Raw genomic sequence first — 25,065 nt, 5'->3', positions numbered from 1 at the left:
CGACCGCATGAACCACAGCATGCTAGGCCTCCCTGTCCATCAACAAATCCTGGAGTTTACCCAAACTCATGTCCATTGAGTCAGTAATGCCATACAACCATCTCATCCTCCATCATCCCCTTCTCCTCCTGCCCTCAATCTTTCCCAGCATCATGGTCATTTCAAATGAGTCAGCTCTTCACATCATGTGGCCAAAGTATTGGAGTTTCAGCTTCAACATCAGTCCTTCCAGTGAACACCCAGGACTGATCTCCTTTAGGACGGACTGGTTGGATCTCCTTGCAGTCCAAGGGACTCTCAAGAGTCTTCTCCAGCACCACAATTCAAAAGCATCAATTCTTTGCTCAGCTTTCTTTATAGTCCAACTCTCACATCCATACATGACCACTGGAAAAACCATAGCCTTGACTAGACGGACATTTGTTGACAAAGTAATGTCTCTGCTTTTAAATATTCTGTCTAGGTTGGTCATAACTTTTCTTTCAAGGAGTAAGTGTCTTTTAATTTCATGGCTGCAATCACTATCTGCAGTGATTTTGGAGCCAAAAAAAATAAAGTCAGCTACTATTTCTACTGTTTCCCCATCTATTTGCCATGAAGTGATGGGACCAGATGCCATGATCTTCGTTTTCTGAATGTTGACTCTTAAGCCAACTTTTTCACTCTCCTCTTTCACTTTAATCAAGAGGCTTTTTAGTTCTTCTTCACTTTCTGCCATAAGGGTGGTGTCATCTGCATATCTGAGGTTATTGATATTTCTCCCGGCAATCTTGATTACAGCTTGTGTTTCTTCCAGTCCAGCGTGTCTCCTGATGTGCTCTGCATATAGGTTAAATAAGCAGGGTGATAATATACAACCTTGACGTACTCCTTTTCCTATTTGGAACCAGTCTGTTGTTCCATGTCCAGTTCTAACTGTTGCTTCCTGACCTGCATACAGGTTTCTCAAAAGGCACATCAGGTGGTCTGGTATTCCCATCTCTTTCAGAATTTTCCACAGTTTATTGTGATCCACACAGTCAAAGGTTTTGGCTTAGTCAATAAAGCAGAAATACATGTTTTTCTGGAACTCTCTTGCTTTTTCGATGATCCAGTGGATGTTGGCAATTTGATCTCTGGTTCCTCTGCCTTTTCTAAAACTAGCTTGAATATCTAGAAGTTCACGGTTCACTTATTGCTGAAGCCTGGCTTGGAGAATTTTTAGCATTACTTTACTGGCCTATGAGAAGAGTGCAATTGTGCAGTAGTTTGAGCATTCTTTGGCATTGCCTGTCTTTGGGATTGGAATGAAAACTGACATTTTCCAGTCCTGTGGCCACTGCTGAGTTTTCTAAATTTGTTGACATATTGAGTGTAGCACTTTCACAGCATCATCTTTCAGGATTTGAAATAGCTCAACTGGAATTACATCACCTCCACTAACTTTGTTTGTAGTGATGCTTCCTAAGGCCCACTTGACTTGACATTCTGGGATGTCTTTCTCTAGGTGAGTGATCACACCATCGTGATTATCTGGGTCGTGAAGATCTTTTTTTGTACAGTTCTTCTGTGTATTCTTTTTTTTTTTTCTTTCTTCTGTGTATTCTTGCCACCTCTTCTGAATATCTTCTGCTTCTGTCAGGTCCATACCATTTCTGTCCTTTATTGAACCCATCTTTTCATGAAATATTCCCTTGGTATCTCTAATGTTCTTGAAGAGATCTCTAGTCTTTCCCATTCTATTGTTTTCCTCTATTTCTTTGCATTGATGTTTAGAATTACTAAATTGATATTTGACCTTGGTCAAAATTAACATTACATTTTGTATAGCACTCATCATGATGATACATAACAATCACATTTAAGCATTATGAAGTATCTTATTACAATTGCTTTGATATTTGATAATTTTTCCAAGTAATTAAATATGTTTCCCTTCCTTTGAATTTTCCTTTTTATTTATATCTAGATGGGCTTCCCAGGTGGCCCAGTGATAAGGAATCCACCTGCCAGTGCAGGAGACACTGGAAATGTGGGTTTGAACCCTGATTCAGGAAGATCCCCTGGAGTTGGAAATGGCCACCTGCTCCAGAATTCTTGCCTATGCAATTCCATGGACAGAGGAGCCTTGCGGGCTACAGTCTCGGGGGTTGCAAAGAGTCAGATATGACTGAGTGACTGAGCATGCATATTCTATAGATATAAAAAGGGTATGAGTTGGTTAAGTTCCAGATTACTTTTTACTACCTAATTGCTCATGGAATGCTACTTTCAATAGAAGGCACCCTCCCCATATAAGTCTCACCAGACTTTATGGTCAGGGGAAGCTATTGCCTTATTTGGAAAGGAATGGGCATTTTGTAGAATTCAGCGATGAGTGAAAATCAGAATGAGTGAATACATCATGTTAAAAAAAATAAAGCTCCTTAACTTTCCTAGAAAAAAATGAGTGGTTTAACTTCCAGATCCTCCACACACATAATCAAGCATAATAGTAGGAAAAGAAGCATTTAACCAGTGGAACCACAGAGCTTGACACAAGGCAGAATTGCATCATTGTCTCCTCACTTCCTGCTGTTCCTGTTATGACCTCAGACTTGAGAGCATCTGCCTTAACCACGGCAACACTTCAGAGAGTTTTAGGTATAACTCTGCCTCTCATTGCTGTGTATGAGTTGAGGCAAGTCAATTCAGAGCTCTAAAATCTCATTATTATTATTATTTTTTCACAAAATGAGGAGCTTGGACTAGTTTAGTAGGCTTCAGACTTACAGTAACTCTGTAAGTTTGGAGCAGATAATGGTGGGATGCTCTAGCTGAAGGAAGGAGGTGAATGGCCCAGAAGCTTCTCTGACGAATGTTTAGAGTTCCAGGGAACACAGTTTGAAGGTATGTGGACAAGTCAGGCTCTAGGATCCTAATAACATGCCATCGAAAATAGGCATTGATAATAGGCATCGGTAATACACCTCTATACTACTAGCCAGGTGGTTGGCATATGTGACTAATATTTTTATGGTAACTAACCCTGCCAGCCTAGCTATGTTCTATAATATGCAAGTATTGACCAACATCTCAATTTTTGTACAGCAGAATATATAGATTTGAAACAACTAACAAAAATATTGTCATAATACTTTTGGTGATTTTCTTACAGTAACTAAGAGAGGATATATTTCTTGCACCCCTGTGTCTAGGAAAAGTGAACACGTGAAAGGTAGACTAAGAGAGTCTGTGTTTCAAGAAAATGAAGATATTCCTCTGGGTTTAATGTGCAAGCGCACACACACACACACACACCACCACCACCACTAAAAACAATGAGAGAGTAGCATGGAAACATACACATTACCATATGTAAAAGAGAGAGCCAGTAGGAATTTGCTGTATGACTCAGGGAGCTCAAATTGGTACTCTGTGACAACCTAGAGGGGTGGGATGGGGTGGGAGGTGGGAGGGAGGTTCAAGAGGTAGTGGACATATGTATGCCTATGGCTGATTCATGTTGAAGTGTGGCAGAAACCAACATAATATTGTAAAGCAATTATCCTTCAATTTAAAATAAATAAATTAAAAAAACCACCAAAAACAAACAGAAAGAACCACAAGAAACCCCACGACCCTTCCCTACATATTTTTCTCCCTTGGCGGCCAGGGAGCCACTGGTGTCCACCTGCTTTCCCTCAGCTCGCCCTTTTCCAGCAGCAGCTGTGCTTCCCGAAGCTGCGCCTTCTTCCCGTTTCTCTCCTGGCCGGAAAGGCAGCTTCACGTGCTTTGTTGCGACAAGTCCAGACTCCTTCTCTGGCCTCACCCCAGAACCCCACCCTCCAAATCCAGTCCGTGCTGCTCTTCCAGGGCTAATTTTGAGGATTCCCCCATGTGCTCCTCTTGATCCAAGCAGGCTTATTTCTTCCCTCAAAGACACAGATGCTCCCAAAGCCACCTTGCTTCCTGCCCAAAGGCCAGACTTCGGTTCTTTCCACTTGACTTGCGGCAGCCCTAAGCTTGTGTTAGGAAGAAGGACTATTGCTACTGGAAACCTCTCATAACTTAAAAAAAAAGGATGTCAAATTTTACAAATACTGTAATTTTTACATATGAGAAAACACTAGAAAAATATTTAAAAAAATCACATTGGCGATATTAGAAGGTAGAAATCAATAGGAGATTCTCTCTTTTGTTATTTTTTCTGTAAGATTCTTATATTGCATTGAAATTACACTGAATCCAAAGAAAAGTGATGAGTTTTAACTTTACATTAAATTCTGGACCAAAAACAGATCTCTAATAGTCCAAATTTAAAATTCTGTGGCTTCATGAAATGAAGTAAAAATGTCTCAAGAAAATGAAAGGATGAATAAGCCAATAGATTGTTTATAGCCATCTACAAACACAATCTTCATATATACAACTGTAGGTAATATATATTAATAAAAGATAAAGGTTAAAAATGTTCATCTATTGAATCAAGAACCTAGATGATAAACTATATTTGTTTAAGAAAGATTATTATTTTTTCAGAAAAAAGTTCTCTGCTTTTTCTTCCCAAGCTTGCTATTAGAGATGAGCTATTAAGGCTTATCCTTTTCTTTTTTTTTTAAACATACAAAGCCAACTTTACAAAAAGAGGAAAAAGAAAAACCAGCCTCTGATAGATTGCCCAGTAGAGAATTATTTATATGAAAAATCCTGCCTAAGCATAATTTTTTGAGATGACATGTGCTTTGAAAATACAATGTGATTTCATCTTGAATGTAACTGTTTTTTTTTTTTTTTTGCTGACACCAAAAGATACAGAACCTGCTGATATAACATGGATAGTAGTTGGCTCAGTCAATCCTGAAGCCTATAAATCCATGTGATATAGAGTTTACAAAATGGTATTGAGGAAAATATCATTGATTTATGTAATTGGAAATTTGAGCAATACGATTTTACTTAATTATGTTTGGTTTTCCTCCTTGAGAGCCTGCGTCTCTGATGACGGGGGTTGGCTGTGGCTCTAACAGAGCCTGTTTCTTCCATCCTGGTTCCTCTTTGGAGAGCAGTTTTGGATCCATCACGATTGTTTTGTGGTCCACTGAGTGTGAGAGCATGCAGTGTGCCCGAGAGTAAAGATGGAAGTGAGTTTTAAGGGTTACTCATGAATAAAACTGCAGCATATGACACTCAGGAAAGGGAGAAAAAAACCAAAAACCACACACAGATAAAAGCAGACCAGCCAGCGAGTCTCCTGAAAGTGTTCATATCTCGGGCTTCCCAGGTGGCTCGGGGTGAAAGAATCCACCTGCCAAGCAGGAGACACAGGTTTGATCCCTGGGTCCGGAAGATCCCCTGGAGAAGGAAATGGCAACCCACTCCACTATTCTTGCCTGGGAAATCCCACAGACAGAGGCAAATCTCAGTCTTACCTGTCTCCCTTAATGGGTATTTTGAGTGTACCTGATCTTTCACTCTAGAAAGGATGTTTGTTGTATATTAGCTCTTCTCACGCCGAGAGAGAGCAGACGCAACAGATGTATGTTGAATGAATGAATCCTCTCCAGTGAAGTCTACATCCCTCTGCCAGAAAAACCATTCTTAAATGTTGCTTTCATTACTTCATTTCCTGTTTTCAAAACTTCAGAGGCCTCACTTCACCCAGAGCCCACATTTATCTTTCATGGTTCTGTGCAATTTGGCTTCAACTCTGGCTTTCTAGCTTTATCACCTGCTCAACTGCTTCCCTAGGTCTGCCCCCTACTGTGCTAGATGCCCAGCTACTCACAGACTCCTGGAAGGAAGTGCAGGCCAAGAGCTGTTGCTTTCTCACTTGTTCCCGCTTACTGATCCCAGCTGTGCCGCTGCTTGATCCCTCCTGCTTCTAGGGAGCTTGTCCATAAACTTCCAACCCGTGAGTGGTGCAACCCAACTGGTAAGTGGTCGCAAACCCCTCCTTTGAAGCTGTGCCAGAGGTGCGAGTACTTCTCAGTTGGCCCTTATTCTCTTACTTTGCCGTAATATCAGTTGTGCGCTTGGCTATGGTTGTGCATAAGTTTGTCATGTTCTCAAATATGACAAATGTTATGAGACGACCTCAAAATATTTTGAATTCCCATCAGAGTCTGGCACAGTGTTATATACATAGAGTGTTATGAACTGAACAGTGTTTCAGCAAAATTCCTATGTTGAAGTCCTAACATTAAGGACCTCAAACATGACCATGTTTGCAAATAGGGGTATTGCAGGTAAGTAGTATATGAGTCTCAATCAGGGTGACTGATGCTCTTAGAGAAAGGGGAAATTTGGAGACAGACACATACGCAGGGAAAATGCCATGTGAACATGAGATCAGAGAGTGGGAATGTCAAAGATTGCCATTAAACCACTAGAAGCTAGGAAGAAGACATGGAACAGTGCCCTCAGAAGGAACCAACTCTAATAACACTTTGATCTTGAATATCTAGCCTCCAAAACTGAGAGACAATACATTTCTGTTGTTTAAGACTTAGAAAACCAACTTATGGTTGCTGGGGTCAGAGTGGGGGAGGGATAGTTAGGAACTTTGAGAAGGTCATGTACACACTGCTATATTTAAAATGGATAACCAACAAGACCTATTATATAGCACACGGAACTCTGCTCAATGTTATGTGCCAGCCAGGATAGGAGAGGGGTTTGGGGGAGAATGGATACATGTATATGTATGGCTGAGGCTCTTCACTGTTCACCTGAAACTACCACAATATTGTTAATTGGCTATATCCCAATACAAAATAAAAAGTTGAAAGTCCAAAAAAGAAAAAAAAAAAAAAAAAACTCTCCTGTTTAAGCCATGCAATGTGTGGAACTTTGTTAAGACAGCTCTAAGAAATTAATACCACATGCTTAATAAGCATTTATTAGATCAAAGTGAAAGAAAGGTCAAGGGCTCACTGTGGGCCCCCCCTTTGAAAAATAAAACACATTTATTAACATTTGAAAAAGTAGACTATCTTCAGAGCAGTGTTCTGGGCTTCCAAGGTGACTCAGTGGTAAAGAATCCACCTGCCAATGCAAGAGACACAGGTTTGATCCCTGGGTTGAGAAGATCCCCTGGAGAAGGAAGTACAACCCCCTCTGTATTCTTGCCTGGGAAACCGCATGGAGAAAGGAGCCTGGCAGGCTACAGTCGTGGGCTTGCAAAAGAGTCGGGCGCAACTTAGCGACTGGAAAACAACAACAAAGAGCAGTTTCAGGTTCACGGCAAAATCGAGTGGAAAGTTCAGGGATTTGCCATTCTTTCTGGTCATGCGTGCACACAGCCCTCCCCACTGCTGTCATCCTATGCCAAGTGTTCCATTTGTTCCAGCCAATGAAACTGCACTGAGGCATCACTCTCACCCGAAGGCCGTAGTTTACCTTAGGGTTCTCTTGGTGTCGTACAAATGGGTGTTGGCAAGTGTAGTCACTGTTATAGTATCATACAGAGTCTTTTCACTAAAATAAAAACGAAAGCTTTTAGGATTTCACTTAAAAATCCTCTGTGCTTTGTCTGTTCATTCCTCTCCCAACCCCAGTTCTTACAGCTGCTGATCTTTGCATTATCACCATCGTTTTACAGTATGTAGCCTTTTCACACTGGCTTCTTTCCTTACCGATAATGTATTCAAGATTTGTCCATGTCTTTTCAGGGCTCAATAGTTCATTTCTTTTTAGTGCTGAATAATTTTCCATTGTATAAATGTACCAGTTTATTTATCCATTCACCTACCAAAGAACCTCTTGGTTACTTCCAAGTTTTGGTAATTATGAATAAAGCTATGAACATTCATGTGCATGTTTTTGTGTGAACCTAATTTTTCAACTTATTTGGTTATATACCAGGAATTGTGATTGCTGGATTGTGTGGTAAGAGTATATTTAGTTTTGTAAGAAACTGCAAAAGTGTTTTTCCAAAATAGCTGTTCAGTTCAGTTCAGTCACTCAGTTGTGTCCAACTATTTGTGAACCCATGGACTGCAGCACGTCAGGCTTCCCTGTCCATAACCAACTCCTGGAGCTTGTTCAAACTCATGTCCATTGTGTTGGTGATGTCATCCAACCATCTAATCCTCTGTTGTCCCCTTCTCCTGCCTTCAATCTTTCCCAGCATCAGGGTCTTTTCCAATGAGTCAGTTCTTTGCATCAGGTGGCCAAAGTGTTGGAGCTTCAGTTTCAGCATCAGTATTTCCAATGAATATTCAGGACTGATTTCCTTTAGGATTCACAGGTTTGATCTCCTTGCTGTCCAAGGGTCTCTCAGGAGTCTTCTCTAACACCACAGTTCAAAAGTATTAATTCTTTGTTGCTCAACTTTCTTTATGGTCCAACTCTCACATCCATACATGACTACTGGAAAAACCATAGCTTTGACTAGATGGGCTGCTGCTGCTGCTAAGTCACTTCAGTCGTGTCTGACTTTGTGCAACCCCATAGACAGCAGCCCACCAGGCTCCCCCATCCCTGAATACTGGAGTGGGTTGCCAATTCCTTCTCCAATGCATGAAAGTGAAAAGTGAAAGTGAAGTCCCTCAGTAGTGTCTGACTCTTCTTGACCCCTTGGACTGTAGCCTACCAGGCTCCTCCATCCATGGGATTTTCCAGGCAAGAGTATTGGAGTGGGGTACCATTGCCTTGTCTGTGACGAGATGGACCTTTGCTGGTAAAGATGCTGTCTAGGTTTGTCATAGCTTTTCTTCCAAGGAGCAAGCATCTTTTAATTTCATGGCTGTAGTCACCATCTGCACTGACTTTGGAGCCCAAGAAAATAAAGTCTGTCACTGTTTCCATTGTTTCCCCACCTATTTGCCATGAAGTGATGGGATTGGATGCCATGATCTTAGTTTTTTGAATGTTGGCTGTTAAGCCAGCTTTCTCACTCTCCTCTTTCACTTTCATCAAGAGCCTCTTTAGTACTTCTTCACTTTCTGCCATAAAGGTGGTGTCATCTGCGTATCTGAGGTTATTTATATTTCTCCCTGCAATCTTGATTCCAGCTTGTACCATTTTGCATTGCCACCAGCAATGAGTAAGAATTTTTACTGCTCCCATCCTTACCAACATTTGGTGGTGTTAGGATATTTGTCATTCTAGTAGATAGGTGGTGGTATCTCTGTTGTTTTAAGTTGCATTTCCACAACGATATATGATATTGAGCATTTTTTTCATATGTTTACTTGCCATCGGTGTATCTTCTTTTGTGAAACATACGTTCAGGTGCTTTGTTCATTTTTAAATCGGTTTGTTCATTTTCTGATTTCTGAATTAAAAGTTCTTTGTATATTTTGGATAGCAGTCCTTTATCACATATATCTATTGCAAATAGTTTCTCCCAGTCTGTGGCTTGTATTCTTATTCTTTTAGCACAGTCCTTTGCAGAGCAGATGTTTTTACTTTGTGAGGTCCAGCTTATCAGTTATTTCTTCTGTAGATCATGCCTTTGGGGTTATATCTAAAAAATCACTGGCAAATCCAAAGTTACCTACCTGGATTTTGTCTTCTGTTATATTTTAGCAGTTTCCTAGTTTTGCGTTTTACATTTAGATCTATGAACCATTTTGAGTTAATTTTTGTGAAGAATGTAAGGTCTGTCTAGAGTTGGTTTTTTTTTTGGCACTTGAATGTCCAGCTCCTCCAGCACTATTTTCCATTGTGATAACTTTTCTTTCTTTATTTCTATAAATATATTTAGTTGAATAAAATTTTGAGTGGGTCTATTACTGGGTTCTCTGTTCTGTTTCATTATTTGTCTGTTCTCTTGCCAATACTGTATTGATTACTGTGGCTTTAATGAAGTGAGTCTTGAAGTTGAGTAGTGTCAGTCCTACAATTTTATTCTTCTCCTTCAATATTGTGTTGGCTATTCTGGATCTCTTGCCTTTTTACATACATTTTAGCATCAGTTTGTCAATATTTGAAAATAACTTGCTGTGATTTTGATTGGGATTCAGTTCAGTTGTTCAGTCGCTCAGTCATGTCCGACTCTTTGCGACCCCATGAATCGCAGCACGCCAGGCCTCCCTGTCCATCACCAACTTCCGGAGTCCACCCAAACTCATGTCCACTGAGTCAGTGATGCCATCCAGCCATCTCATCCTCTGTCGTCCCCTTCTCCTCCTGCCCCCAATCCCTCCAGCATCAGAGTCTTTTCCAATGAGTAACTCTTTGCATGAGGTGGCCAAAGGACTGGAGTTTCAGCTTTAGCATCATTCCTCCCAAAGAAATCCCAGGGCTGATCTCCTTCAGAATGGACTGGTTGGATCTCCTTGCAGTCCAAGGGACTCTCAAGAGTCTTCTCCAACACTACAGTTCAAAAGCCTCAGTTCTTCGTTGCTCAGTCACAGTCCAACTCTCACATCCACATGACCACTGGAAAAACCATATCCTAAGTATTTCAATTCTGGAGTGCTAATGTAAAATGTATTATGTTTTCAATGTCAAATTCTACTGGTTCATTGTCAGTATATAGGAAAGCAAGTTGACTTTTGTATATTAACCTTGTATCTTGCAACTTTACTATAATCACTTATTAGTTTCAGGAGTATTTTTTGTCTATTATTAATTTTAAAATTTTCTACATAGACAATCATGTCATCTGTGAACAAAGTTTTATTTCATCCTTCCTAATCTGTATATTTTTATCTTACTCTTTTCTCTTATTGCATTAAGCTAGTACTTCCAGGATGGTACTGAAAAGGAGCTGTAGAGGGGACATCCTTGCCTTGTTCCTGAACTTAGTAGGATAATTTTGAGTTTCTTATATTAAGTCTGATGTTAATTATAGGGTTTTTTTGTTTTTAGAAATACTCTTTATCAAGTTGAGAAAGTTCCCCTCTGTTTCTAGTTTATTGAGAATCTTTATCATGAATGAATGTTGCATATTGTTCATTGCTTGTTATGAATTTTTTGATCCATTCATGTGATTTTTCCTTTTTTAGCCTGTTGATGTGATAGATTACATTAGTTGATAATTGAATGTTGAACAAGCCTTGTATACCTGGAACAAATCCTACTTGGGAATGGTGTATAATTCTTTTTACACATTATTGGATTCAGTTTTCTAGTATTTTTTGGTGATTGTACATGACAGTGTATTGGGGAGGAGGAGCTGTGGCAAATGGACCTTTAGTGACGTGGAGGGGAGGTATAGGGAAGGGAAGTGTTCTGTTGTCCTCTGGTTAGGTTTTAGTCTCTCAGTGAGCCTGTTCTTCTGGGCTAGGAACTTCACAAGTGCTTCTTAGTCTCCTACCCCCTTTGATGGGATGTGATAACCTGAAAAGCAGAGACATTACTTTGCCAACAAAGGTCCATTTAGTTAAGGCTATGGTTTTTCCAGTGGTCATGTATGGATGTGAGAGTTGGACTGTGAAGAAGGCTGAGCGCCGAAGAATTGATGCTTTTGAACTGTGGTGTTGGAGAAGACTCTTGAGAGTCCCTTGGACTGCAAGGAGATCCAACCAGTCCATTCTGAAGGAGATCAGCCCTGGGATTTCTTTGGAAGGAATGATGCTAAAGCTGAAACTCCAGTCCTTTGGCCACCTCATGCGAAGAGTTGCCTCATTGGAAAAGACTCTGATGCTGGGAGGGATTGGGGGCAGGAGGAGAAGGGGACGGCAGAGGATGAGATGGCTGGATGGCATCACCGACTCAATGGACGTGAGTTTGAGTGAACTCTGGGAGTTGGTGATAGACAGGGAGGCTTGGTGTGCTTCGATTCATGGGGTCGCAAAAAGTTAGACACGATTGAATAACTGAACTGAACTAAACTGATAGCCTGAATGAGCTAGTATTTCCCTTCCCCCAGATCACTTAAGCTCTGATCAAACCCCAACATTTTAGGATCTTTACATAGCTTTCTTTTGAGGAAAGGCTTTGTTAAGAAAGCCAGAATGTTCTAGCATGTTCCTAAATGGTTTCTTTTTCCCTCCACCTTCCAGATACGAGGAATTTTTCCTCTGATAGTCAGAACCTGGTCTATCTTTTGGAGGTAAAACTCAAAAAATGTGGAGCCCCCCCATGACTGATCCCCCTTGGAGTTTCTGTCTCTCGGAGTTGTTTACAATGAACCTCCAGCAATTTCTCAATGATTGGTCAGGTTTTTCTAATCCGGTAGTAGTTGCTGTGGAGTTTTCTGCTCTGTAAGTTGCGATTTTCAGCATCTTTCCCATTTTTGAGACAGCAGTTTGCACTGTGACCTCAGGTCTCTGGCCTCTTATTGGAAGTGACACCTTCCAAGCTCCTTACAAATTAGACTGGAAACCAATAGTCCTGTGGACTTTTTAATTACTTGCTGGAGTCACACACAGCTACTTTGGCTATGTGTTCAAGGCAAAGATGACTCACTATTGTGAATATGATGCAGTTTTAAAATTATAATCTACTGCGGGAGCTTTAGTAGGAGTTCATTAGATACAATATGAGTTTGGATTAAAATACCAATAAAAGCTTTCTCATATAAATTAATTGCTGTAAGAAATCAAATTTAATTCATCAAAACAGAAAAAAAACCCCAAAATTTAGGTAAATTTAATCCTTTATATTTTATCAAGAGCCAAATATATATAGAAATATAAAACATCATTCATTTTGCCTTTTGCTGCTCTAATATGTGGCATTCAAAAAAACTCCATTCAAAAAAGTGAGAACAATTTGCCATTTCTAGGCTCACATAGTCATCTGATATCAAGAGTCACGTTGGATCATATGCATGCTCAGATCTTTCTCCACCTCCCTTTTTACATTCATAGCTCAATAATCTAATTCTCATTTCACAAGAGTTTCTCTTTAATAAATGGAAGAGAAACATCACTGCACATTTTACAGCAGTTGCATTTTTTTGAACTAGGCTGCTCCAAAAATTAATTGCTTCATTGTGTAGAGCTCCTCTCCCAATTTTTTAAGAAATGGGAGCTATAGCTTGCCTTCTTTGAAGTGTTTCATCATTTTGCTTATTTTGTTCAGATGTTTTGAAAATGCCTGAAAGATTAAAGAAACTTAAACATAAAATATATTTTTTTCAGTCATGGAAATATTTAATAGTAATATTAAATATGAAATAAACTGGATTCTTTACTGGCTGAGCCACCAGGGAAGCCCCAAAATAAGCTGAAGTGTCCCAAATCTATATTGAGTTAACTGGGTATCTCTAGTGGCTCAGCAGCAAAGGATCTGTCTACAGTGCAGGAGCCACAGGAGATGCAAGTTCTATCCCTGGGTTGGGAAGATCCCCTGGAGAAGAGAATGGCAACCCACTCCAGTGTTCTTGCCTGGAGAATCCTATGGACAGAGGAGTCTGGTAGGCTACAGTCCATATGGTTGCAAATAGTTGGACATGACTGAAGTGACTTAGCACAAGTATGCAACAACATAACTAGAGGTAAGTGGGTGGCATTCATATGTCATGTGATTTCCCACACTGTTCTGGGCATGGTCTGCCTTTAAAGACATATTGTATATATAATATATATTATACAATTACCGTTATACTATATACAATTATATATGATATACAATATATTAATTATAATATTAATATATGAATAATAAAAAGAATAATATGTAATTGTATAATATAATAATATGTAGAATACAATTTAATATATAATTATGCATATATATGCAGCTAGTCAGGACTTTTATTTATCTTTAATTAATCTTTTGCCCATAGAATAGCTATTGCTGACTCATGGAATGCTCTTTCATCAGTGATTAGGAATCTCCTCCTGGTTTGAGCACCTAGAGGGGTTTATTTTTAATGACATAATTTATTTGCATATTTGAAAAGCTCTACTCAGTTGAAGTACATTTTATATATGTGTGTACAAAATCCATTACTGGGTTAAGCTATGATTTTTGGGGAACAAAGAAATAAATCTCTCTGCATTGAATTGTAGTTAAGCTCTGAATTTTCTCAATTTCCTCTCCAGCGTGTATCCTAATTTCCCTTCCTCCAGTTTGATAAGTAATATTGGCCTCATGGTTACCCATTTATCTGTTATGCCTTTATTTGAAGCTCTTCAGGAGACGCTATGTGTAGAAATACCTGGGTCTCTCAGAACTGGTGACATTTTTCTGTTTGACTTATTCTACCTCAGATGTGTTAGTGTTCATCACGTTTGTTTTTCAGGGGGTAGTTTGGAAGGTTACCTTATCTCCTCCGTGGAGGCCAGGGTCAAAAGAGACTAGCATGCTGAGTTTCCATTCAGCACGTGCTCTGCTCCAGCCTCTTCCTCCTCTCTGAGCTGACATGTGTGGGGAGACACAGAGACAAGCTTACAAAAGACTGTAGTCCTGATCTGAGGCCATCAGTTAAACCTTTTCCTCCAGCCCTCAGCACAGCATGGCTTCCAACTTGTCTAGGGCACACATCAGAAGAGAGGCAGGGAGGATGAAAAGGTGATGCACATATGGAGTAGAAAGCCATCATGTCCTTGCATGCATCTCTTCCCTTATCCAACTTAACTCCAACAAAAGAATGGGAAGCTCTTGCTGAAGATATATATCCTAGACTCCTATGAAATAATAATCGATAGAGTAGTGGAATTTATTTTTCCCTCAGGATGAATGAGTATTAGAGTTGTCAGATGAGATAAATCTTTTTTTCTATTTTGTTGTTGTTGTTTAGTCGTTAAGTCATGTCTGACTCTTTGGGACCCTGTGCACTGTAGTCCACCAGGCTCCTCTGTCCATGGGATTTCCCAGGCAAGAATACTGGAGTGGGTTGCCATTTCATTCTCCAGGGGGTCTTCCCAACCCAGGGATCCAACCCACGTCTCCTAGATTGGCTGGCAGATTCTTTACTGCTGAGCCACCACGGAAGCCCATACCTCTCTCCAACTCTACCACTAGCCTCATAATTTTTAATCTGTGCTGCTGCCTTTAGGATCCTGAATATGCATATGTTCATATATGACTCTCTGATGTATGGCGATGACTTGAATAACAGTATCAAGTCACAGTTGTCACTCAACTTTGTAGTATTTAGTTGTGTGTGTGTGTTAGTTGCTCAGTCATGTCCAACGCTTTGCGACCCCTTGAACTGTAGCCCGACAGACTCCTTTGTCCATGGGATTCTCCAGGCAAGAATACTGCAGTGGATTGCCATTCTCTTCTCTAGAGGATATTCCTGACCCAGGCATCCAACCCAGGTCTCCCGTGTTGGAGGAAGTTTCTTCACCATCTGAGCCTTTGGGAAAGCCGGTGGTATTTAATTACATATGATCAATGAAATTACCCAATCTGACAAAAAGTCTATAGGATAGTACCTCTAAATGGTAAATGCTGCTGCTAAGTCACTTCAGTTGTGTCTGACTCTGTGCGACCCCATAGACGGCAGCCCACCAGGCTCCCCCGTCCCTGGGATTCTCCAGGCAAGAACACTGGAGTGGGTTGCCATTTCCTTCTCCAATGCATGAAAGTGAAAAGTGAAAGTGAAGTCACTCAGTCGTGTCTGACTCTTAGTGACCCCATGGACTGACTGCAGCCTACCAGGCTCCTCCATCCATGGGATTTTCCAGGCAAAGTACTGGAGTGGGGTGCCATTGCCTTCTCTGAAATGGTAAATATATTGGTATAATGTAGAGATTATACATTATAGAAATAGAAAGGTACACATTTCTATTGTTGTGATAGATGTAGTATTCCCAATTCAAATGTTTCTTCAGAGAAAAATATCAGAATAACATTCTCTTCTGCTCACCACCTCTCAATTTCTTTTATTTTTCTGCACCTAAATATATATATACTTTGAGTATGGAAAGACCCGCGGTTGCTGACATATGAGAAGGAGCTTGTTTTGACAGAGTCTCCAGATTAGTTCAGTAGAAGAATTTCTTGAGCTTTGGTGAGCAAGATAATTTATAAAAATTCTAGGATTTCAGCAAACTAGTCAGGAAACATTAGAAAAATTTGAGTGTACATCTCCAATGTTAAGTAATATTTTCTGTCATTCTCCTTTTTCCAAGACATATAAAATCAGGAATAAATAAGTCCCTGAGTAAAAATGCCAGTGGTTTTTGACCTCAAAGTACCAAACGAGTGGAAGTACTGGAATTCAAACACCGCCTTGTCCTCCTTTTCTCTGGGTAACTTGGCACTTTCCTGATGGTCTTGGCATTCCCACAGTCTTAGGCAGCTTTACTCTGGCTCCTTGCTCTCTGCTTACAATGGGGCAGGCATCTCAGCCTTCCTGTTTCTCTCCTGATCAACTTCCAAGGGCTGGATAGAGGCTCCTTGAGTACATGCCCCAGTGCCACATACATCTCTCCCCATCAGATAAGACCTCAAGGTCTTCAGCTTATTCTTTCCGTTCAGTTCAGTTCATTCACTCAGTTGTGTGTGACTCTTTGCAAACCCATGGATGGCAGCATGCCAGGCCTCCCTGTCCATCACCAACTCCAGAGTTTACTCAGACTCGTCACTGAGTCGGTGATGCCATCCAACCATCTCATCCTCTGTTGTCCCCTTCTCCTCCTGCCTTCAATCTTTCCCAGCATCAGGGTCTTTTCCAATGAGTTGGCTCTTTGTATCAGGTGGCCAAAGTATTGGAGTTTCAGCATCAGCGTCAGTCCTTCCAATTAATACTCGGGCTGATTTCCTTTAGGATTGACTGATTTAGCCTCCTTGCAGTCCAAGGGACTTCCAGGAGTCTTCTCCAACACCACAGTTCAAAAGCATCAGTTCTTTGGTGCTCAGCTTCTTTATAGTCCACCTCTCACACCTGTAAATGACTATTGGAAAAAATGATAGCTTTGACTAGATGGACATTTGTTGGTAAAGTAATGTCTTTGCTTTTTAATATGTTGTCTGATTTTGTCATAGCTTTTCTTCCAAGGAGCAAGTATCTTTTAATTTCATGGCTGCAGTCACCATCTGCAGTGATTTTGTAGCCCAAGAAAATATAGTCTGTCACTGTTTCCATTGTTTCCCCATCTATTTGCCATGAAGTGATGGGACCAGATGCCATGATCTTAGTTTTTTGAATGTTGAGTTTTAAGCCAACTTTTTCACTTTCTTTTTTCACGTTCCTGATGTCATCTGTGTATCTGAGGTTATTGATATTTCTTCCAGCAATCTTGATTCCATCTTGTGCTTCATCCAGCTTGGCATTTTGCATGATATTATTTAACTCTGCATAGAAGTTAAATAAGCAGGGTGACAATATAGAGCCTTTCCCAGTTTGGAACCAGTCATTGTTCCTCGTCCAGTTCTAGCTGTTGCTTCTTGACCTGCATACAGATTTCTCAGGAAGCAGGTATGGTGGTCTGGTATATTCCCATCTCTTGAAGAATTTTCCACAGTTTGTTGTGATCCACACAGTCAAAGGCTTTAGTGTAGTCAATGAAGCAGAGGTAGATGCTTTTCTGGAATTCTCTTGCTTTTTCTATGATCTAGTGGATGTTGGCAATTTGATCTCTGGTTCCTCTGCTTTTTCTAAAGCCAGCTTGAACATCTGGAAGTTCTTGGTTCACGTACTATTGAAACCTGGCTTGGAGAATTTTGAGCATTACTTTACTAGCATGTAAAATGAGTACAATTGTGTGATAGTTTGAATATTCTTTGGCATTGCCTTTCTTTGGGATTGGAATGAAAACTGACCTTTTCCAGTCCTGTGGCCACTGATGAGTTTTCCAAATTTGCTGGCATATTGAATGCAGCACTTTCACAGCATCATCTTTTAAGATTTGAAATAGCTCAGCTGGAATTCCATCACTTCCACTAACTTTCTTCATAGTGATGCTTCCTAAGGCCCACTTGACTTCATACTCCAGGATGTCTGGCTCTAGGTGAGTGATCACACCATCGTGGTTATCTGGGTCATTAAGATCTTTTTTGTATAGGTCTTCTGTGTATTCTTGCCACTTCTTCTTAATATTTTCTGCTTCTGTTAGGTCCATACCATTTCTGTCCTTTATTGTGCCCATCTTTGCATGAAATGTTCCCTTAATATCTCTAATTTTCTTGAAGAGACTTTATTCCTTAGCAAAAGTAAATTCTCTGTCTCCAAAGGACACCTCCCACCAGACTTTGGGGAGCTGCTTACATTATTTTACTGGGAGAGTTAATTCTGGCATTCAGAGGTTCAGTTGTCTATCTGACATTTTTCCAGTATTTCTCCCAAGGTGCTAGTGAGTCTTCAACAATTAAAAAAATTCAAATATTCAGTTTAGGAGTTTCCTTTTGCTACAGTTGAGGCTGTCCAGTTTATAATTAGTGATTGAGAAGATGCCTGTATGTGTATAGGATAAATAGTCCTACAAAGTTCAATATCAATCACCTGTTTCCCTAGGATCAATAACGATGTGTGTTTTGTTACCATGTTTCTGAACTATGTCCCAAGGGAACAAAATTCAGAAGGAAGATTAGTCTCCTGTTCTTGTTTGTAGTAGTTTACACTATTAATACACATGTAACAGGCATTTAAAAATTCATTTTGCCATCATTTTCTGTTTCAATGCCACTGGATCATTCTTTTTTTTTTCCCCCCACTTAGTAGCTAGGTGTTGAGCATTTACTCTTTGGAGAAGGAAATGGCAACCCACTCCAGTATTCTTGGCAGAAAAAATCCCATGGACAGAGGAGCATGATGGGCTACAGTCCATGGGGTTGCAGAATCAGACACATCTAAGCAACTGAGCATGCACACACATTGGACGCTTACTACATGATTGCGCCGCATCTGTGCTGGGCACACCAAGCAAAGGAGATGGACAGGAACTTGACTTCACAATCTTATGGGCTGTTAATCATATAAATGGTTAACATCATCACAGCTGCCCATCTCAACTTGGAATGATTCTTTTGTTAAGACCTGGCACTCCAGTTACTTTCAAGGTGAGAACAAATACCGTTTTAAAACACAGAAGTCAAATAATTCAGAGAGGCACTAGTATATGTTACATGACCTTCTGAAAAATATTAATTTGCAGAGTGTTTCCATATTTGGCAGTATGCTCTGAGAGTTGTAACGAATGGTATTTGCTTATTAAGGCAAAATGGTTGTGAGTATAATATACTTGTTTGTATAAAATGCAAATTAAATATCAAGAATACATTTGATTGTTCTGAGAAGTCAACATAAAATGTAGAATGTTAATGCTTTAGGGACCTGGAGAATGTCTCATCTCGTCCCCTTGTTTTATAGAAAGGAAATGAAGAGGCGAGAGATAGCGCCAGGTCACCCCTAGCCTCTGCTTCACACAGAGGGTTTAATTGAGATCAGCTGAGGCCGAATGGCCTTACCACTGACTCCAACTATAAAAAGAGATTTGTAGAGGAAAACAAAAACTTAGAAGGGGAAGCTGGGTTTTCTTCAGGGAATTGGTCTAGTGCAAAGCTTTGTTGTCCAGGACAGCTTAGAGACAGAAGCCTGTTACAGAGATGTTGCTTCAGGAGGTCACTGGCTTGAGGTTTCCAGGAAGAGGAGATGGATGATTTTGAAATCCTGAAGAATAAGGGAACCAAGGGCTATTCTCAAAATTTCACTCTAATGGTAATTAGTTGAAATTCCTTGGGAATTTTAGCCATTTAAGAATGAATTGCAAAATGTTTTAGAGTGAAAGGATTGGCTAAAATACACTTCTTAAAAACCAGTTATCCATTTCATTAATTCTAAGTCACAATTGACTTAAAATGCTCCATTATTTTATATGCCACTGAGAAGGAAAGATTGCTGCCCATGAAACATTGATACGATGCTTTCTTACCACTTAGAATTCATTTGATACTCATTTGAAGTCTTTGGACTTAGATATAGGATTTTTTTTTAAATTAATTATTTATCACTCTTTTGCCTACAGAAGAAAGGAAAACATAAGGGAACTGAGTAATTGTGGTATTCTAACGTTTCTTCCCATCCAAAGGCCAGTTCTTCTGCATCCCTTTTCATTCACCGTCATTAATGTCCTTGTTTGTGTGTATATCAGCCTCTTCCTTTGAAGACATTGACGGTTGTTGTTTCTTAAAGAATCTGTAAGAAAACCCAAAGCCATGGTGCAGGGCTCTTCACCTGGCTTGGACTCCTAGGTTGGGAATGGGGCTCATCATTTAGTTACCACCCCAGACCCAACTCCCCACCAACATTTGATTGTAGGCTCTTTACAAGAGTGCCTTTCTCATTTTCCAGGAGTTTTTTTTCCAAGTTGTTGACGTTGGGTCACACCTGGGCAGTGAGAACCCTGTCATGATTGCCACAGGTCAGACAGAGATTGTTAGATACCACCTAGAGACATCCTGATTTTGGATTTCAGAGAGTAAAATGTAAAGAAGTGTGACTCTCGGAACTAATGAAAATCTGGCACTAAAGGACCCCTCGCCTTTATTGCTTTTCTCCCTTGGGAATTTGACCTATTTTGCAGACAAAGTAAATTAGCTGCTTTGTTTTGTTACTGTGAGTAATTGAGCTTGGGGCTGTGCGTAGTGCCTGCTGCCTTTCTCTTGGTCAGCATTTCCTGTATGCCTTTGCAGAAGGCAGGGGATCTCCCAGTTGTTAGCAGGTTTCCCACGTGGAAAGAATTCTGTGGTTGCAGAAGTCTGGGAGATGCCATCCACCACCTTTATCTCTTGAAGAAGCACCATTCTAATGAGCAGCAAAGCCTCTGAGTTGTCCTACGGTGAAGAACCCCACTTAAAACCTCACCTCTGTGTTTTCAAACTTGTGTGACTATAGAAGTCTTTTCCCCCATTTTTTATGAGTGCACTCTAGCAGAGTTTGAGATAGTCTCCTCTAGGTCCCCCTTAGCTTGTACCATTCCTCTCGTATGACCCGTTCTCACCTATGGGTCAGTATCCTAACACACCATTCCTGGATGGTCTTCTTCACGCCCAAGGCTTCACTGTGTACATCTCGTGAAGATTTTCAAAGCCACTTCACCCTAGACATGATCTGGAGACACTGCCTTGGCAACAGATCATCCCCAGGTCAGAGTCTCCCATGCCCTTCCACCTCAATGTGTTCTAAAAGAAATTAGTAATATTCATGTGTCCCCAAACCTAGGGTTCTTGGGTTCTCTCTCGATAACACCCCATCAAGGCACAACCATCTTCTGACTCAGTGCCCCATGGTCAGCCCTGTAAGTCCTGTAAGTTCAAATCCATGAGTCTCCAGCTGGGTCCTTCCCCGTCTGGCCACTGCTGCCTTAATTCAGCCCCTCTGACTCCAGCTGGAATGCTGATGCCCTTGGAGTTCTTTCTGCTGGGATCTATCCTCCCTGTTGGGCTTCCCAGGTGGTTCAGGGATAAAGAATCCACCTGCCAAGCAGGAGAGGTGGGCTCAAACCCTGGGTTGGGAAGATCCCCTAGAGAAGGAAATGGCAACCCACTCCAGTATTCTTGCCTGGGAAATCCCATGGACAGAGGAACCTGGTGGGCTATAGTCCATGTGGTCACCAAAGAGTTGGACATGATTTAGCAACTAAACAACAAAAGCAATAATCCCATGGACGGAGGAGCCTGGTGGTCTACAGTCCATGGCATCGCAGAGTTGGACACAACTGAGTGACTTCACTTTCACTTTCACTGGTGGTTTTCAACTGAGTTATGCTGGACATTCTCATTTAATGGGAACTAGAAGGTTTTTTTTTTTTTTTTTTTAAAAGAAGGAGAGAGGCATGATATGACTGTTTGGAAACAATCAGGCAACAAGAAAGATAGTTTTGGTTGTTTAGTCACTAAGTAATGTCTGACTCTTTGCGACCCCATGGCCTTCAACCTGCCAGACTCCTCTCGCCATGGGATTCTCCAGGTGAGAATACTGGAGTGGGTAACCATTTCCTTCTCCAGGGGATCTTCCTGACCCAGGAATCGAACCTGTACCTCTTACACTGGCAGGCAGGTTCTTTACTGTTGAGCCACCAGGGAAGCCACACACCCCCCCAATTACATATGCATTTATGGTAAAATACTATGCAGTCACTTTGCAAGTTGTACTTATTTTCATATTTCTTAATATGGAAGACAGTTCAGGCTATATTTTTAAGTGAAAAAAATCAGATTACAAAATAGTTTGTATCATATATTCCTCACTGCTGCTGCTAAGTTGCTTCAGTTGTGTCCAACTCTGTGCAACCCTATAGATGGCAGCCCACCAGGCTCCCCTGTCCCTGGGATTCTCCAGGCAAGAACACTGGAGTGGGTTGCCATTTCCTTCTCCAATGCATGAAAGTGAAAAGTGAAAGTGAAGTCGCTCAGTTGTGTCCGACTCCTAGCGACCCCATGGACTGCCGCCTACCAGGCTCCTCCGTCCACGGGATTTTCCAGACAAGAGCACTGGAGTGGGGTGCCATTGCCTTCTCTGATATTCCTCAGTAGGGACACATAAATATTTTCCATATATATATATATGGCTTCCCAGGTGGTACTAGTGTAAAGAGCCTGCTTGCCAAGGCAGGAGGCATAAGGGACCCAGGTTCAATCCCTGGATCAGAAAGATCCCCTGGAGGAGGGAATGGCAACCCACTCCAGTATTCTTTCCTGGGGAATCTCACAGAGGAGCCTGGCAGGCTGCAGTTCGTAGGGTCACAAAGAGTCCGATATGACTGAAGCAACTTGCCATGCATACCATATACATATAAAGATTATGCAAGTATATAAAAATGCTAAAAATCATTTATCTGTTGGCACTGGGTACCACACACGGTTTTAATTTATTTTTCTCTGTTTTGCTTATGTGTTTTGAATTTTTTAATACTGAAGTGGTATACTTCTAAAATTAAAAAGTTAAAAATTATTTGACAGATTTGATCCTAAAACACTACTCCCTGTGTAAGTTTCCCTAATGTGACTCTTCCCAGCACTCACTACTCACGTGCTTTGTTGCTCAGAGAACAGTCCAGGCTGTGCTCACATCTGTTCCGTGTGCTGGGCTGTGAACTCCTTGAGGACAGAAGCCATGTCTTAATTATCTTGTATCCTGTTATTTAGCCCAGTTTGACCCTCAGTGAGTGCTCAGTAAATATTTAATGAATGATTGAGACTGATTTTGTAAAGAAGGCTAGATTTGAGGTTCTTTCTTGCTGGTACGTGTGTGTGTATATCTGCCTCTGCTCACTAATGCTGGGCCCTGCTCTAGGCACGTTATATGCATTCCCTACAGTGTAGATAATTCCATTATTACTGCTGTTGCTGCTGCTGCTGCTGTTAAGTTGCTTCAGTCATGTCTGACTCCTAGCGACCCCAGGGTATAAATGAAGGCTTGAAGGTAAGATCGGTCTGTGGATTTGCTCTGAGTTGCATATGCCTTACTCGAAAACTTCTGCTTTTAAATACTATTACACTGTCTCCTAAGGGATTCTCTGGTGGCTCAGTGATTAAAGAATCTACCTGCAGTGCAGGAGCTGCAGGAGATGCGGGGTCCGATTCCTGGGTTGCCAAGATCCCTTGGCGAGGGCATGGCTACTCACTCCAGTATTCTTTCCTGGAGAATCCCATGGACAGAGGAGCCAGGTGGGCTACAATCCATGGGATCACAAACAGTCAGACACAGCTGAAGCAACTTAGCTACACTGTCTCCTGGGGCTCCACCATAACCACACAACACTTGGAAATAAATGCACTTCATGCAGCAAAGGCCTGGGATGGTGGCAGGCTCCTGATGAAGGGAAGGGTGATTCTGATCTGACTGGAGACATGTTCAGAGCCAACGCTATTTTCCTGCCCCACACTTCTGCCCAGAGTGGCCCTGTGTGTGGAACCTAATGTGGTACCAGGTCACCATGTTGACCTGAAGCCACATCTGTGTCTTAAGTTGGATCTTGAATGTGTGGGCCTGGCATTCATAGTTCCAGAGCCCTGAGGAGAAGAGAAAGCAAAAGCAAAGCAAACACATAAGCCTAGAATCTTCTATCCTGTGCGTGTATTAGTTGTTCTGTTGAGTCTGACTCTTTGAGATCCCATGGACTGTAGCCTGCCAGATTCCTCTGTCCATAGATTTCTCCAGGCAAGAATACTGGAGTGGGTTACCAGTTCCTTCTCCAGGGTATCTTCCCGACCCAGGGATCAAACCCAGGTCTCCTGCTTTGCAGGCAGATGCTTTACTGTCTGAGCTCTACTATTCTGATCCAATCTAAAATCCTTTATTGTTGTTGTCATTCTGTCACTCAGTTGTAGCCAACTCTTTGCAACTCCATGGACTGCAGCATGCCAGGCTTCCCTGTCCTTCACTGTCTGCTCAGACTCATGTCCTCTGAGTCAGTGATGCTTTTCCCAGCATCACGGTCTTTTCTAATGAGTTGGCTCTTTGCATCAAGTGGCATAAGTGTTGGAGCTTCAGCTTCGGCATCAGTCCTTCCAAAGAATATTCAGTACTGATTTCCTTTAGGATTGATTGATTTTATCTCCTTGCTGTCCGAGGGACTCTCAAGAATCTTCTCCAGCCCCACAGTTCAAAGGCATCAATTCTTTGGCATTCAGGCTTCTTTATGGTCTAACTCTCACATCCATATGTGACTACTGGAAAAACCATAGCCTTGACCAGACGGGCCTTTGTTGACAAAATAATGTCTCTACTTTTTAATATGCTGTCTAGCTTTGTCATAGCTTTTCTTCCAAGGAGCAAGAATCTTTTAATTTTATGTCTGCAGTCACTGTCCACAGTGATGTTGGAGCCCAAGAAAAAGTCTGCCACTGTTTCTATTCCCATCCCGCTCCCCCGCCCGCCATCTATTTGCCATGAAGTGATGGGACTGGATGTCATGATCTTTGTTTTTTGAATATTGAATTTTAAGTGAAATTTTTCATTCTCCTCTTTCACCTCAAGATTCTCTTTAGTTCCTCTTTGCTTTCTGCCAATAGGGTGGTGTCATCTGCATATCTGAGGTTATTGATATTTCTCCTGGCAATCTTGATTTCAGTTTGAGCTTCATCCAGCCCGGCATTTTGTATGATGTACTCTGCATAAAAGTTAAATAAGCAGGATGACAACATACAGCCTTAACATACCCCTTTTCCAATTTTGAACCATTGTTGTTCCATGTCCAGTTCTAACTGTTGCTTCTTGACTTGCATACAAGTTTATCAGGAGGCAGGTAAGGTGGTCTGGTATTCCCATCTCTTTAAGAATAAAATCCTTTTATTACCTTGCCCTGAATCAGC

General features: G+C 41.1%; 1 long non-coding RNA gene across 1 annotated transcript in view; it reads left to right on the top strand.

Annotated features, from left to right (window-relative positions):
• Positions 1-2,591: 2,591 nt before the first annotated feature.
• The window catches only part of LOC133254216 (uncharacterized), a 129,571-nt gene continuing 107,097 nt past the window's right edge, over positions 2,592-25,065 (top strand). Inside the window, exons 1-2 of the long non-coding RNA XR_009738608.1 lie at positions 2,592-2,868; positions 5,710-5,893. This is a non-coding gene — a long non-coding RNA (uncharacterized LOC133254216). The remainder of the gene's footprint in view (positions 2,869-5,709; positions 5,894-25,065) is intronic.

The sequence above is a fragment of the Bos javanicus genome, chromosome 9 (genome assembly GCF_032452875.1).
Source record: "Bos javanicus breed banteng chromosome 9, ARS-OSU_banteng_1.0, whole genome shotgun sequence".
Lineage (NCBI taxonomy): Eukaryota > Metazoa > Chordata > Mammalia > Artiodactyla > Bovidae > Bos > Bos javanicus.
The sequence above is the reverse complement of the archived record's forward strand: the minus strand, read 5'-3'. Positions and strand labels throughout refer to the sequence as shown.